Genomic DNA, 13,683 nt, shown 5'->3' on the forward strand with positions numbered 1-13,683 from the left:
CGAGACAAACCAAAGATCATATACAGCAACTGAACCAATATTATGAAATTTCAATGTATATTTCTCGCTAGAAATATGATCAAAACGCTTTTATATTTCGAAACTACCTTAAAATAATGCATTAGGTCAAGTTTTTTTCAAATCAAATCAAACTTTATTTGTATAGTGGTTTTTGTACAAATAAAAAATGTAATGCAAAGCGCTTTACATAAAACATAAAACTTAATAATGTCACTGAGTGACACACACACAAAACCACACTGCGGTTCACACATGTAAATGGCTGAGCACTGAGGATCCAGGTGAGGAAATGGTATCAGGTATCATCCACGCCAGGAGGTCTCATAACGCACAACCACAAGGGGGGGGGGCGCTACAGAGACCATCCCCCCGGACGGATAGAGGAGTCCACACCACAGCGGTAAAGCCGTGGTGCAGAGCTCCACAACCATCCAGGCCAGGACCACATGCCAAGACCAGATGGGAGGAGTCACTCCCAGCATGGAGGCTCCCCACGAGGAAACACTGGAGCTAAAAGCTACAAGAAAGCAGGATAAGACAGGCTATGAGGTTAAAATACACACTAAAAGAGTTTAAAAGTATAACAAAAAATCCTAAAAGTAGGTCTAGAAAGCAAGACCTGCTAAAACAAACATAAGAACAACTTAAAACCTTAAAACCATAAAACCTGGGTTAAAACAACAAAAACAGCTAGTTAAAACAATGGGATACAAGAAAGACTAAAAGGAATCAGCTAAAAGCCAATTTAAAAAGGTGAGTCTTGAGCCTGATTGTAAAAGCATCAACAGTCTCTGGTCCCTGAGATTCTCCAGCAGGCTGTTCCACAGACGTGGGTCGTAGTAGTGAAATGATGCCTCACCGTGGGTTATGGTTCTAACTTTGGGAATGATTAAAAGGTCTGTGCCGGACGACCTCAGGGTCCACTGGGCTTTATAGGGTAAAACTAGATCAGACAGATAAGAAGGCCTGAGACCGTTAAGAGATCACAGTGATCACAGTTTTTCCAGGCTACGGTACAAATTAACAGGCAAGACAAGCACACAGCCAACATTAACATGCGGGACAGTTAACCCACATCCAGATAACCACCAGTTTTCTCAATGGAATGCCTCAGCATGAAGGGGGATTAATGCAGTGGGAGACAAATGTCTGTGCAGCATGATTTTACTTCCAGGTTCCTATAAAAGTCACAGTCTGCAAGTAACTGCTGTGCTTTACTCAGTATGGACTGATACCCAAAGTTTAGGGTTGGTCATTTGGACTAATCATTTCTAATCATTTAATCAATTTTGGATATCAGACAAATATTAAAAATAAAGCCAGAGAACTTGGCAAACATCCCTCCACTGAATATAAATTTGCTGCATTAAAAAGTCATCAATATGTTAATTCAGTTTCAACAGACTTACAGTGTGAAATATAAACCCCTTAAGGTTAATGAAAACACAAATCTAGAGGTTACATTCTATTAACATTTTTAATAATAAGAAATGTTTTTTTTCCTAAATTGACTAATTTAAATGGGACAAGCACAAGCCCAAGATAATTCATGAACTTCTCTTGAACCTTATTGAATTTGTTAATATACTTCAATTTTACATTTCAGACGTGCAACACATTCCTTAAATGTTAGCCTTTAATACGTGAATTTATAATGAATATATTATATCGCATGTATAAAAAAAATATATAAAAAAAAAATCTGTGTCCTCTTTGTCAAGCAGATGCTAAATCAATATGAGATTACAGCAGAGGCAGTTTGAGGTGAATTTGAGGAATTACAGTAGTCAACGCCATTCCCATGTCAAATCCATCACTAAAAAAGCTGTTTATCACCTCAGGAACATCTCCTGTCCCGTCTCCGTCTCATCCACGTTCACCACCTCCCGACTGGACTATTGACTACGTTTACATGCAGTCAAAATTCAGGTTATTGCTAATATTCCGGTTACTGAAACATTCAGAATATTCCGTTTACATGGTAATTAATCATTTGGGATATCTGGATCAAACCAGCGACGCACGGAGAACATCATGATGCAATTCCCGTCATTTCTGCTTCTTCTTTCTGTATCCAAATTCAAAACAAATGCTGCTTCGCGCAACTTTTCGCTCACCTTTTTGTAAATCTGGCTATCCCGGTACTTTCTACCGTCTACAAATGCAGAAATGTTCATATCCTTCATTACATTTATGAAGTGATTAGTCTCCTCCTGGTCTTGGTTTCTCCGTGTTTATAAGAACTTCCTGGACTCAAAAGACCAGGATTCCTTGTGAACAGAACATGCGCAGAAAACAAATTCATGTTCTGTTTGATGGGGATATTCCGTTTGGTGTTTACATGACCCAATATTCGGGTTTTAAACGGAGTAACCCAGGGGTCATATTTGGGTTTTTAAAAACCCAAATATGAGCAAATTCGGGTTATTCAAAGGGGTTATTGGTGTTTACGTGGCTGTGCAAATTCGGGTTATTGCCAATATTCAGGTTTTAAAAGGGTTATTGATGCATGGAAACGCAGTCAATGTAATGGAGTCCTGTCCGGGGTTCCCAGTAAAACCCTGGACAGGCTCCAGTATGCAGAACTCAGCTGTCAGGGTTCTCACCCACACCAAGCCCTGGCAGCACATCACCCCCACCCTCATCCACCCCCATTGGCTCCCGGTTAAGTTTCAAATACGGTACAAAATTCTCCTTGTCACCTACAGATCCCTCCATTCACTGGCCCCTCAATACTTGTCCGACCTCCTCCACCAATACACTCCATCCAGGAACCTGAGGTCTTCTGTCAGACTCGTACCCGTTTAAAAACCTTTGGAGACAGGGCTTTCAGCGTGGCTTCGCCCGAACCGTAACGTGCACCCAGGTGTGTTATACATCAAAATGTGCGGAAAAGAGAGAACAGACAGAGAGACGAAAACAGACAACAAGATATCTTTAAAACAGCATCTTCCCCTCACTCTCAGCCAGGAATTACTACGAATTTAATTCCTGTTTTGGAGGAGGTCAAATTATGGATTATGGATTATATTTTGTAACCCTGTATTATGTTTTCCTGAATGAATGCAATCCATCATTATTGAGAGGAAGAGAGGAATGTATGTGCAAAGGGTGTTGGGAAGACATTAAAATAGACATTTTGGAGAAATTCTTCTCAGTGTTCACCTGCCTGGATTTATTTACATATTCAGCCGATGCCTTTGGGCTCATAACTAATAGAACTTTTCAGAGGCCAGGCAGGTTTGGAAGCAGAAATAATCCTTTAAGGGCCTCCACACCTCGCTCTGTTTTTTCTGGCCCTCATTATTTGATAAATGTGTAAATTTGCAGTGTTTTCAACTTCGGGCCATTTTTTTTTAGAGTAAAATCCAAGTGAACGAAAAAGCAACATTTCAAACGGCGCGAGAGCGAGCTCTTACTGGTCACACGTGAGATGATGAACCTTCATTGTGCTACGAGCAAACCTTTGTGGATTACATGCTGCGCTATGAACTAATGAACAGTAAATCTAAAATGCTCCCAAAACAAACATAACACAATACCCATACTCAATAATAACAAATATACACGGTCACACTCACACAGGGTCAGTTGAGTACCAAAACCAGTAACAAAGATCAGAAATAAAGACTGGCTTTAGTCTAGGAAAGGAGAGGATGAATCACAAAATAAGAACGATAATGTGTATAAACCAATTGTATCAGAAGCTGCATTCTTTCAATCATAATTCTTTAAATGTTGTCCAACAGATCTGGTCTTGGTTCTTGTTCAGCTTGACAGTCAGAGACACTGGGCACCATGTGGCAGACATGCAGCATGAAAGACACCTCCACGACACCATGACGAGGGCCATGTGACCTCAAGCTGTAACCTAGCATCATCTGATGGAATAAAAGTAACCGCTGTCTGAAACTTAAAGGAGACCTATTATGGCACTGCATTGGCTCCCCTTAAAATTCAGAATCCAATTTAAAATTGTATTACTTGCGTATAAAACCCAAAACGGCTTAGCTCCGCAATATTTGCAAGACCTGATAGTGCCTTATGTTCCTAACAGAGCTCTCCGTTCTCAGAGTGCAGGTTTACTCATAGTTCCTAGAGGATCCAAATGTAGATTTGGAGGACGGCTGTTCTGGTATCAGGAACCATTACTATGGAACCAACTTCCTGTTTGGGTTAAGGAGGCTGACACCACCTCCACCTTTAGAACTAAACTTCAAACCTTTCTGTTCAGTAAAGCCTCTAGTTAGTGTTTAGTACATCTCTAGTTAGTGTTAGTAAACCTCTAGTTAGTGTCTAGTAAACCTCTAGTTGGTGTTAGTAAACCTCTAGTTAGTGTTTAGTAAACCTGAAATTAGTGTTAGTAAACCTCTAGTTAGTGTTAGTAAACCTCTAGTTGGTGTAAACTCTAGTGTGTTAGAGTCAGTAGTCATAGCTGCAGCTATAGAACAAGACTATAATAGTTAGTCTATACGACCAGGGCCACCACAAGAGGGGACTGTATAATCCCGTTCAGGCGCACATCATGTGGGCAGGCTGTACTCTCGGTTGCAGGTAGTCACATATGGAATACTACGCCCTCTGTGATCCGAGACTGTAACACATATGGGACATTCAAAACTAACTTAAAAAATGGTTAATAAGTAACCAAACGTGTAACCACTGTTGATATGCAATGTATGGTCCTTTTTTTTTTTTTTTTTTTTTTTTTTTTTTAATAATTTTCTTCTGGATTAATTTTTGCCTATCATCACTATTAACTACCTCACATTATAACTGACAACCACAACTAGTCACAAATACAACAATAACTAAGTACCGGACTCTGCATTGCTGCAATCTCAAACTTCATCTACACACCCCGTACAGAACCCCCCCCCCCAGTTTTTTTCTTTCTTACTTTCACTTATTTTATTTTTGCATGTACCATACTCATGTACTGGCAGCACTTTAATACTCAACTATTTAACTATTTATTAGTATTTATCATGTACCACAGCAGAATAGCACTACAGCACATTAGTTCTCAAATCATTCATATCCCCAGCACGGTTTTTATCGTCATTAACTTTTATTGTGAATGCATATGCCATGTTATGTGTGCTATATTGTTTTCTTTTTTTGTGATTATTAATATTGTTGTTTGTATGATTTTTGCTGATTGCATCTGGCAGGGGGACTACCAATGTAAATCAGCCTATGGCTGCAATCTGGGTGCATCTACATTTTTTTTTAATTTCCCTTTAAAGAAAATGTTGATTGATGTACACTGTCCCTACCAAATAAATAAATTGAAATTGAAGTCTCAAACCAGCTTTGTGGTAGATACGCTGCTATAGCCCTATGCTAAAGGGGGGCACCGAGATGATCCATTGGGCAGTGCCCCTCACCCATCTTCTCTTCTCCTCTTTCCTTCTTCTCTTCTGCTTTTCCATTTTTTTATTTATTATAAGTATCTCATAGCCATCATTTTTGTCCATCGTTCTTGTAGTTTCTTGTGCTGGCCCAGTATTTGTCTTCTGTGTATGTTTGCAGGCCAGAGCTTCAGGAGCTGCACCCTGACTACAAGCTCGTCGTGCTCGCTTCTCCTGTGCTGAGTTAAATAAGGCTGAGATGAATGAGGGCTATTTGATAAGGAGTAGTTGAATGATGACGAGTTGAGTAGGCACTAATTGAATTAGCAGTAATTGATTAGGGACTAGGTTAACAAGCACCTGACGAGGTGGCCGATGGATTGCTAATCCATTGTGCTCTGCACGCATGGGTTCAAATCCCATCCTCGTCGTGCTTGCTTCTCCTGTGCTTTGAGGTGTTCCTTGGAGTTACTATGCGGTGGTGGTAGGGAGACAGAACAGAAAGGATGAAGAAGAGGGAAATGTGAGACACCGATATGTTGTCATAGGTAAAACAAGTGCAGATATATTAGTATTAATGAACCATTAACAGGAGAACTAACAGTTCTATGTAAATATGACTGTTAGTTGTTGGACTACAGAGACCAATATATAAACAGGTGTAGACAGCACACATTGATGTCTAGTTGAACTGCATCATCGATGACTAGTTTAATGAGGACTAGTTGAATAATGGCTAGTTAAATAAGTAATCGTTGAATTGGGACTAGTTGAGTAAGGACTAATTGAATAAAGAAGAGTTGAATGAGGGCTAGTTGAGTATGGACTAGTTGAATGAGTTTTAGATGAGCAAGGACGAGTTAAATAAGGGTGAGATGAATGAGGGCTATTTGATAAGGAGTAGCTGAATGATGACGAGTTGAGTAGGCACTAATTGAATTAGCAGTAATTGATTAGGGACTATGTTAACGAGCACCTGACGAGGTGGCCGAGTGGTTAAGGCGATGGATTGCTAATCCATTGTGCTCTGCACGCATGGGTTCAAATCCCATCCTCGTCGTGCTTGCTTCTCCTGTGCTTTGAGGTGTTCCTTGGAGTTACTATGCGGTGGTGGTATCCCAGCATGGCCGGATGCTGTCTTTGCTTTAAATAACCTAAGATGCTCAGTAGCATTACCTGTAAGCTACATTTTGTTTATATAGTAAAGCATCAATACAATACGAGCTAGGTGCTTTCCAGAGACATATCGCATGGCCACCAAACAACTGTCAAATAAACACTGGCAAGGAACATCCCCCCTTTCAGAGAGAAAACCTACCTGCTGAAAAACAGGTGGCTAGAGTGAGACAGAAGAAGGAAATGTGAGACACCGATATGTGGTCAAAGGTAAAACAAGTGCAGATATATTAGTATTAATGAACCATTAACAGGAGAACTAACAGTTCTATGTAAATATGGATGTTAGTTGTTGGACTACAGAGACCAATATATAAACAGGTGTAGACAGCACACATTGATGTCTAGTTGAACTGCATCATCGATGACTAGTTTAATGAGGACTAGTTGAATAATGGCTAGTTAAATAAGTAATCGTTGAATTGGGACTAGTTGAGTAAGGACTAATTGAATAAAGAAGAGTTGAATGAGGGCTAGTTGAGTATGGACTTGTTGAATGAGTTTTAGATGAGCAAGGACAAGTTAAATAAAGGTGAGATGAATGAGGGCTATGTGATAAGGAGTAGCTGAATGATGATGAGTTGAGTAGGCAATAATTGAATTAGCAGTAATTGATTAGGGACTATGTTAATGAGCACCTGACGAGGTGGCCGAGTGGTTAAGGCGATGGATTGCTAATCCATTGTGCTCTGCACGCATGGGTTCAAATCCCATCCTCGTCGTGCTTGCTTCTCCTGTGCTTTGAGGTGTTCCTTGGAGTTACTATGCGGTGGTGGTATCCCAACATGGCCGGATGCTGTCTTTGCTTTAAATAACCTAAGATGCTCAGTAGCATTACCTGTAAGCTACATTTTGTTTATATAGTAAAGCATCAATACAATACGAGCTAGGTGCTTTCCAGAGACCAATCGCATGGCCACCAAACAACTGTCAAATAAACACTGGCAAGGAACATCCCCCCTTTCAGAGAGAAAACCTACCTGCTGAAAAACAGGTGGCTAGAGTGAGACAGAAGAAGGAAATGTGAGACACCGATATGTGGTCAAAGGTAAAACAAGTGCAGATATATTAGTATTAATGAACCATTAACAGGAGAACTAACAGTTCTATGTACATATGGATGTTAGTTGTTGGACTACAGAGACCAATATATAAACAGGTGTAGACAGCACACATTGATGTATAGTTGAACTGCATCATCGATGACTAGTTTAATGAGGACTAGTTGAATAATGGCTAGTTAAATAAGTAATCGTGGAATTGGGACTAGTTGAGTAAGGACTAATTGAATAAAGAAGAGTTGAATGAGGGCTAGTTGAGTATGGACTTGTTGAATGAGTTTTAGATGAGCAAGGACAAGTTAAAAAAGGGTGAGATGAATGAGGGCTATTTGATAAGGAGTAGCTGAATAATGACGAGTTGAGTAGGCACTAATTGAATTAGCAGTAATTGATTAGGGACTATGTTAACGAGCACCTGACGAGGTGGCCGAGTGGTTAAGGCGATGGATTGCTAACCCATTGTGCTCTGCACGCATGGGTTCAAATCCCATCCTCGTCGTGCTTGCTTCTCCTGTGCTTTGAGGTGTTCCTTGGAGTTACTATGCGGTGGTGGTATCCAAACATGGCCGGATGCTGTCTTTGCTTTAAATAACCTAAGATGCTCAGTAGCATTACCTGTAAGCTACATTTTGTTTATATAGTAAAGCATCAATACAATACGAGCTAGGTGCTTTCCAGAGACCAAACGCATGGCCACCAAACAACTGTCAAATAAACACTGGCAAGGAACATCCCCCCTTTCAGAGAGAAAACCTACTTGCTGAAAAACAGGTGGCTAGAGTGAGACAGAAGAAGGAAATGTGAGACACCGATATGTGATCAAAGGTAAAACAAGTGCAGATATATTAGTATTAATGAACCATTAACAGGAGAACTAACAGTTCTATGTAAATATGGATGTTAGTTGTTGGACTACAGAGACCAATATATAAACAGGTGTATACAGCACACATTGATGTCTAGCTGAACTGCATCATCGATGACTAGTTTACTGAGGACTAGTTGAATAATGGCTAGTTAAATAAGTAATCATTGAATTGGGACTAGTTTAGTAAGGACTAATTGAATAAAGAAGAATTGAATGAGGGCTAGTTGAGTATGGACTTGTTGAATGAGTTTTAGATGAGCAAGGACAAGTTAAATAAGGGTGAGATGAATGAGGGCTATTTGATAAGGAGTAGCTGAATAATGACGAGTTGAGTAGGCACTAATTGAATTAGCAGTAATTGATTAGGGACTATGTTAACGAGCACCTGACGAGGTGGCCGAGTGGTTAAGGCGATGGATTGCTAATCCATTGTGCTTTGCACGCATGGGTTCAAATCCCATCCTCGTCGTGCTTGCTTCTCCTGTGCTTTGAGGTGTTCCTTGGAGTTACTATGCGGTGGTGGTATCCAAACATGGCCGGATGCTGTCTTTGCTTTAAATAACCTAAGATGCTCAGTAGCATTACCTGTAAGCTACATTTTGTGTATATAGTAAAGCATCAATACAATACGAGCTAGGTGCTTTCCAGAGACCAATCGCATGGCCACCAAACAACTGTCAAATAAACACTGGCAAGGAACATCCCCCCTTTCAGAGAGAAAACCCACCTGCTGAAAAACAGGTGGCTAGAGTGAGACAGAAGAAGGAAATGTGAGACACCGATATGCGGTCAAAGATAAAACAAGTGCAGATATATTAGTATTAATGAACCATTAACAGGAGAACTAACAGTTCTATGTACATATGGATGTTAGTTGTTGGACTACAGAGACCAATATATAAACAGGTGTAGACAGCACACATTGATGTCTAGTTGAACTGCATCATCGATGACTAGTTTAATGAGGACTAGTTGAATAATGGCTAGTTAAATAAGTAATCGTGGAATTGGGACTAGTTGAGTAAGGACTAATTGAATAAACAAGAGTTGAATGAGGGCTAGTTGAGTATGGACTTGTTGAATGAGTTTTAGATGAGCAAGGACGAGTTAAATAAGGGTGAGTTAAATGAGGGCTATTTGATAAGGAGTAGCTGAATGATGACGAGTTGAGTAGGCACTAATTGAATTAGCAGTAATTGATTAGGGACTATGTTAACGAGCAGCTGACGAGGTGGCCGAGGGGTTAAGGCGATGGTTTGCTAATCCATTGTGCTCTGCACGCATGGGTTCAAATCCCATCCTCGTCGTGCTTGCTTCTCCTGTGCTTTGAGGTGTTCCTTGGAGTTACTATGCGGTGGTGGTATCCAAACATGGCCGGATGCTGTTTTTGCTTCACATAACCCAGTGTTTCTCAATCCTGGTCCTCGTGGGCCCCTGTCCTGCATGTTTTAGATGCTACCCTGCTTCAGCACACCGTGATAAAAGTACCTGTGTCATCAACAGAGCTGTGCAGACCTTGGTGACAAGCTAATGAGGACCTTTAATTAGAATCAGATGTGTTGGTGCAGGGAAACATCTAAAACATGCAGGACAGGGGCCCACGAGGACCAGGATTGAGAAGCACTGACATAACCTAAGATGCTCAGTAGCATTACCTGTAAGCTACATTTTGTTTATATAGTAAAGCATCAATACAATACGAGCTAGGTGCTTTCCAGAGACCAATCGCATGGCCACCAAACAACTGTCAAATAAACACTGGCAAGGAACAACCCCCCTTTCAGAGAGAAAACCCACCTGCTGAAAAACAGGTGGCTAGAGTGAGACAGAAGAAGGAAATGTGAGACACCGATATGTGGTCAAAGGTAAAACAAGTGCAGATATATTAGTATTAATGAACCATTAACAGGAGAACTAACAGTTCTATGTAAATATGGATGTTAGTTGTTGGACTACAGAGACCAATATATAAACAGGTGTAGACAGCACACATTGGTGTCTAGTTGAACTGCATCATCGATGACTAGTTTAATGAGGACTAGTTGAATAATGGCTAGTTAAATTAGTAATCGTTGAATTGGGACTAGTTGAGTAAGGACTAATTGAATAAAGAAGAGTTGAATGAGGGCTAGTTGAGTATGGACTTGTTGAATTAGTTTTAGATGAGCAAGGACGAGTTAAATAAGGGTGAGATGAATGAGGGCTATTTGATAAGGAGTAGCTGAATGATGACTAGTTGAGTAGGCACTAATTGAATTAGCAGTAATTGATTAGGGACTATGTTAACGAGCACCTGACGAGGTGGCCGAGTGGTCAAGGCGATGGATTGCTAATCCATTGTGCTCTGCACGCATGGGTTAAAATCCCATCCTCGTCGTGCTTGCTTCTCCTGTGCTTTGAGGTGTTCCTTGGAGTTACTATGCGGTGGTGGTATCCAAACATGGCCGGATGCTGTCTTTGCTTCACATAACCCAGTGTTTCTCAATCCTGGTCCTCGTGGGCCCCTGTCCTGCATGTTTTAGATGCTACCCTGCTTCAGCACACCGTGATAAAAGTACCTGTGTCATCAACAGAGCTGTGCAGACCTTGGTGACAAGCTAATGAGGACCTTTAATTAGAATCAGATGTGTTGGTGCAGGGAAACATCTAAAACATGCAGGACAGGGGCCCACGAGGACCAGGATTGAGAAGCACTGACATAACCTAAGATGCTCAGTAGCATTACCTGTAAGCTACATTTTGTTTATATAGTAAAGCATCAATACAATACGAGCTAGGTGCTTTCCAGAGACCAATCGCATGGCCACCAAACAACTGTCAAATAAACACTGGCAAGGAACATCCCCCCTTTCAGAGAGAAAACCTACCTGCTGAAAAACAGGTGGCTAGAGTGAGACAGAAGAAGGAAATGTGAGACACCGATATGTGGTCAAAGGTAAAACAAGTGCAGATATATTAGTATTAATGAACCATTAACAGGAGAACTAACAGTTCTATGTACATATGGATGTTAGTTGTTGGACTACAGAGACCAATATATAAACAGGTGTAGACAGCACACATTGATGTATAGTTGAACTGCATCATCGATGACTAGTTTAATGAGGACTAGTTGAATAATGGCTAGTTAAATAAGTAATCGTGGAATTGGGACTAGTTGAGTAAGGACTAATTGAATAAAGAAGAGTTGAATGAGGGCTAGTTGAGTATGGACTTGTTGAATGAGTTTTAGATGAGCAAGGACAAGTTAAAAAAGGGTGAGATGAATGAGGGCTATTTGATAAGGAGTAGCTGAATAATGACGAGTTGAGTAGGCACTAATTGAATTAGCAGTAATTGATTAGGGACTATGTTAACGAGCACCTGACGAGGTGGCCGAGTGGTTAAGGCGATGGATTGCTAACCCATTGTGCTCTGCACGCATGGGTTCAAATCCCATCCTCGTCGTGCTTGCTTCTCCTGTGCTTTGAGGTGTTCCTTGGAGTTACTATGCGGTGGTGGTATCCAAACATGGCCGGATGCTGTCTTTGCTTTAAATAACCTAAGATGCTCAGTAGCATTACCTGTAAGCTACATTTTGTTTATATAGTAAAGCATCAATACAATACGAGCTAGGTGCTTTCCAGAGACCAAACGCATGGCCACCAAACAACTGTCAAATAAACACTGGCAAGGAACATCCCCCCTTTCAGAGAGAAAACCTACTTGCTGAAAAACAGGTGGCTAGAGTGAGACAGAAGAAGGAAATGTGAGACACCGATATGTGATCAAAGGTAAAACAAGTGCAGATATATTAGTATTAATGAACCATTAACAGGAGAACTAACAGTTCTATGTAAATATGGATGTTAGTTGTTGGACTACAGAGACCAATATATAAACAGGTGTATACAGCACACATTGATGTCTAGCTGAACTGCATCATCGATGACTAGTTTACTGAGGACTAGTTGAATAATGGCTAGTTAAATAAGTAATCATTGAATTGGGACTAGTTTAGTAAGGACTAATTGAATAAAGAAGAATTGAATGAGGGCTAGTTGAGTATGGACTTGTTGAATGAGTTTTAGATGAGCAAGGACAAGTTAAATAAGGGTGAGATGAATGAGGGCTATTTGATAAGGAGTAGCTGAATAATGACGAGTTGAGTAGGCACTAATTGAATTAGCAGTAATTGATTAGGGACTATGTTAACGAGCACCTGACGAGGTGGCCGAGTGGTTAAGGCGATGGATTGCTAATCCATTGTGCTTTGCACGCATGGGTTCAAATCCCATCCTCGTCGTGCTTGCTTCTCCTGTGCTTTGAGGTGTTCCTTGGAGTTACTATGCGGTGGTGGTATCCAAACATGGCCGGATGCTGTCTTTGCTTTAAATAACCTAAGATGCTCAGTAGCATTACCTGTAAGCTACATTTTGTGTATATAGTAAAGCATCAATACAATACGAGCTAGGTGCTTTCCAGAGACCAATCGCATGGCCACCAAACAACTGTCAAATAAACACTGGCAAGGAACATCCCCCCTTTCAGAGAGAAAACCCACCTGCTGAAAAACAGGTGGCTAGAGTGAGACAGAAGAAGGAAATGTGAGACACCGATATGCGGTCAAAGATAAAACAAGTGCAGATATATTAGTATTAATGAACCATTAACAGGAGAACTAACAGTTCTATGTACATATGGATGTTAGTTGTTGGACTACAGAGACCAATATATAAACAGGTGTAGACAGCACACATTGATGTCTAGTTGAACTGCATCATCGATGACTAGTTTAATGAGGACTAGTTGAATAATGGCTAGTTAAATAAGTAATCGTGGAATTGGGACTAGTTGAGTAAGGACTAATTGAATAAACAAGAGTTGAATGAGGGCTAGTTGAGTATGGACTTGTTGAATGAGTTTTAGATGAGCAAGGACGAGTTAAATAAGGGTGAGTTAAATGAGGGCTATTTGATAAGGAGTAGCTGAATGATGACGAGTTGAGTAGGCACTAATTGAATTAGCAGTAATTGATTAGGGACTATGTTAACGAGCAGCTGACGAGGTGGCCGAGGGGTTAAGGCGATGGTTTGCTAATCCATTGTGCTCTGCACGCATGGGTTCAAATCCCATCCTCGTCGTGCTTGCTTCTCCTGTGCTTTGAGGTGTTCCTTGGAGTTACTATGCGGTGGTGGTATCCAAACATGGCCGGATGCTGTTT

General features: G+C 40.7%; 9 non-coding genes across 9 annotated transcripts; all 9 read left to right on the forward strand.

The window, feature by feature from the left end:
* Positions 1-6,353: 6,353 nt before the first annotated feature.
* trnas-gcu (transfer RNA serine (anticodon GCU)) lies at positions 6,354-6,435 on the forward strand. Its single transcript has one exon. It is a non-coding gene; the product is annotated as a tRNA-Ser (tRNA).
* Positions 6,436-7,191: 756 nt separating this feature from the next.
* On the forward strand, positions 7,192-7,273 carry trnas-gcu (transfer RNA serine (anticodon GCU)). The gene has a single exon. It is a non-coding gene; the product is annotated as a tRNA-Ser (tRNA).
* A 756-nt stretch (positions 7,274-8,029) lies between these two features.
* Positions 8,030-8,111, forward strand: trnas-gcu (transfer RNA serine (anticodon GCU)). The gene has a single exon. It is a non-coding gene; the product is annotated as a tRNA-Ser (tRNA).
* A 756-nt stretch (positions 8,112-8,867) lies between these two features.
* Positions 8,868-8,949, forward strand: trnas-gcu (transfer RNA serine (anticodon GCU)). Its single transcript has one exon. It is a non-coding gene; the product is annotated as a tRNA-Ser (tRNA).
* Positions 8,950-9,705: 756 nt separating this feature from the next.
* On the forward strand, positions 9,706-9,787 carry trnas-gcu (transfer RNA serine (anticodon GCU)). Its single transcript has one exon. It is a non-coding gene; the product is annotated as a tRNA-Ser (tRNA).
* Positions 9,788-10,775: 988 nt separating this feature from the next.
* Positions 10,776-10,857, forward strand: trnas-gcu (transfer RNA serine (anticodon GCU)). Its single transcript has one exon. It is a non-coding gene; the product is annotated as a tRNA-Ser (tRNA).
* A 988-nt stretch (positions 10,858-11,845) lies between these two features.
* Positions 11,846-11,927, forward strand: trnas-gcu (transfer RNA serine (anticodon GCU)). Its single transcript has one exon. It is a non-coding gene; the product is annotated as a tRNA-Ser (tRNA).
* Positions 11,928-12,683: 756 nt separating this feature from the next.
* trnas-gcu (transfer RNA serine (anticodon GCU)) lies at positions 12,684-12,765 on the forward strand. The gene has a single exon. It is a non-coding gene; the product is annotated as a tRNA-Ser (tRNA).
* A 756-nt stretch (positions 12,766-13,521) lies between these two features.
* Positions 13,522-13,603, forward strand: trnas-gcu (transfer RNA serine (anticodon GCU)). The gene has a single exon. It is a non-coding gene; the product is annotated as a tRNA-Ser (tRNA).
* Positions 13,604-13,683: the final 80 nt, after the last annotated feature.

The sequence above is a fragment of the Cololabis saira genome, chromosome 23, assembly GCF_033807715.1.
Source record: "Cololabis saira isolate AMF1-May2022 chromosome 23, fColSai1.1, whole genome shotgun sequence".
Taxonomy (NCBI): domain Eukaryota; kingdom Metazoa; phylum Chordata; class Actinopteri; order Beloniformes; family Belonidae; genus Cololabis; species Cololabis saira.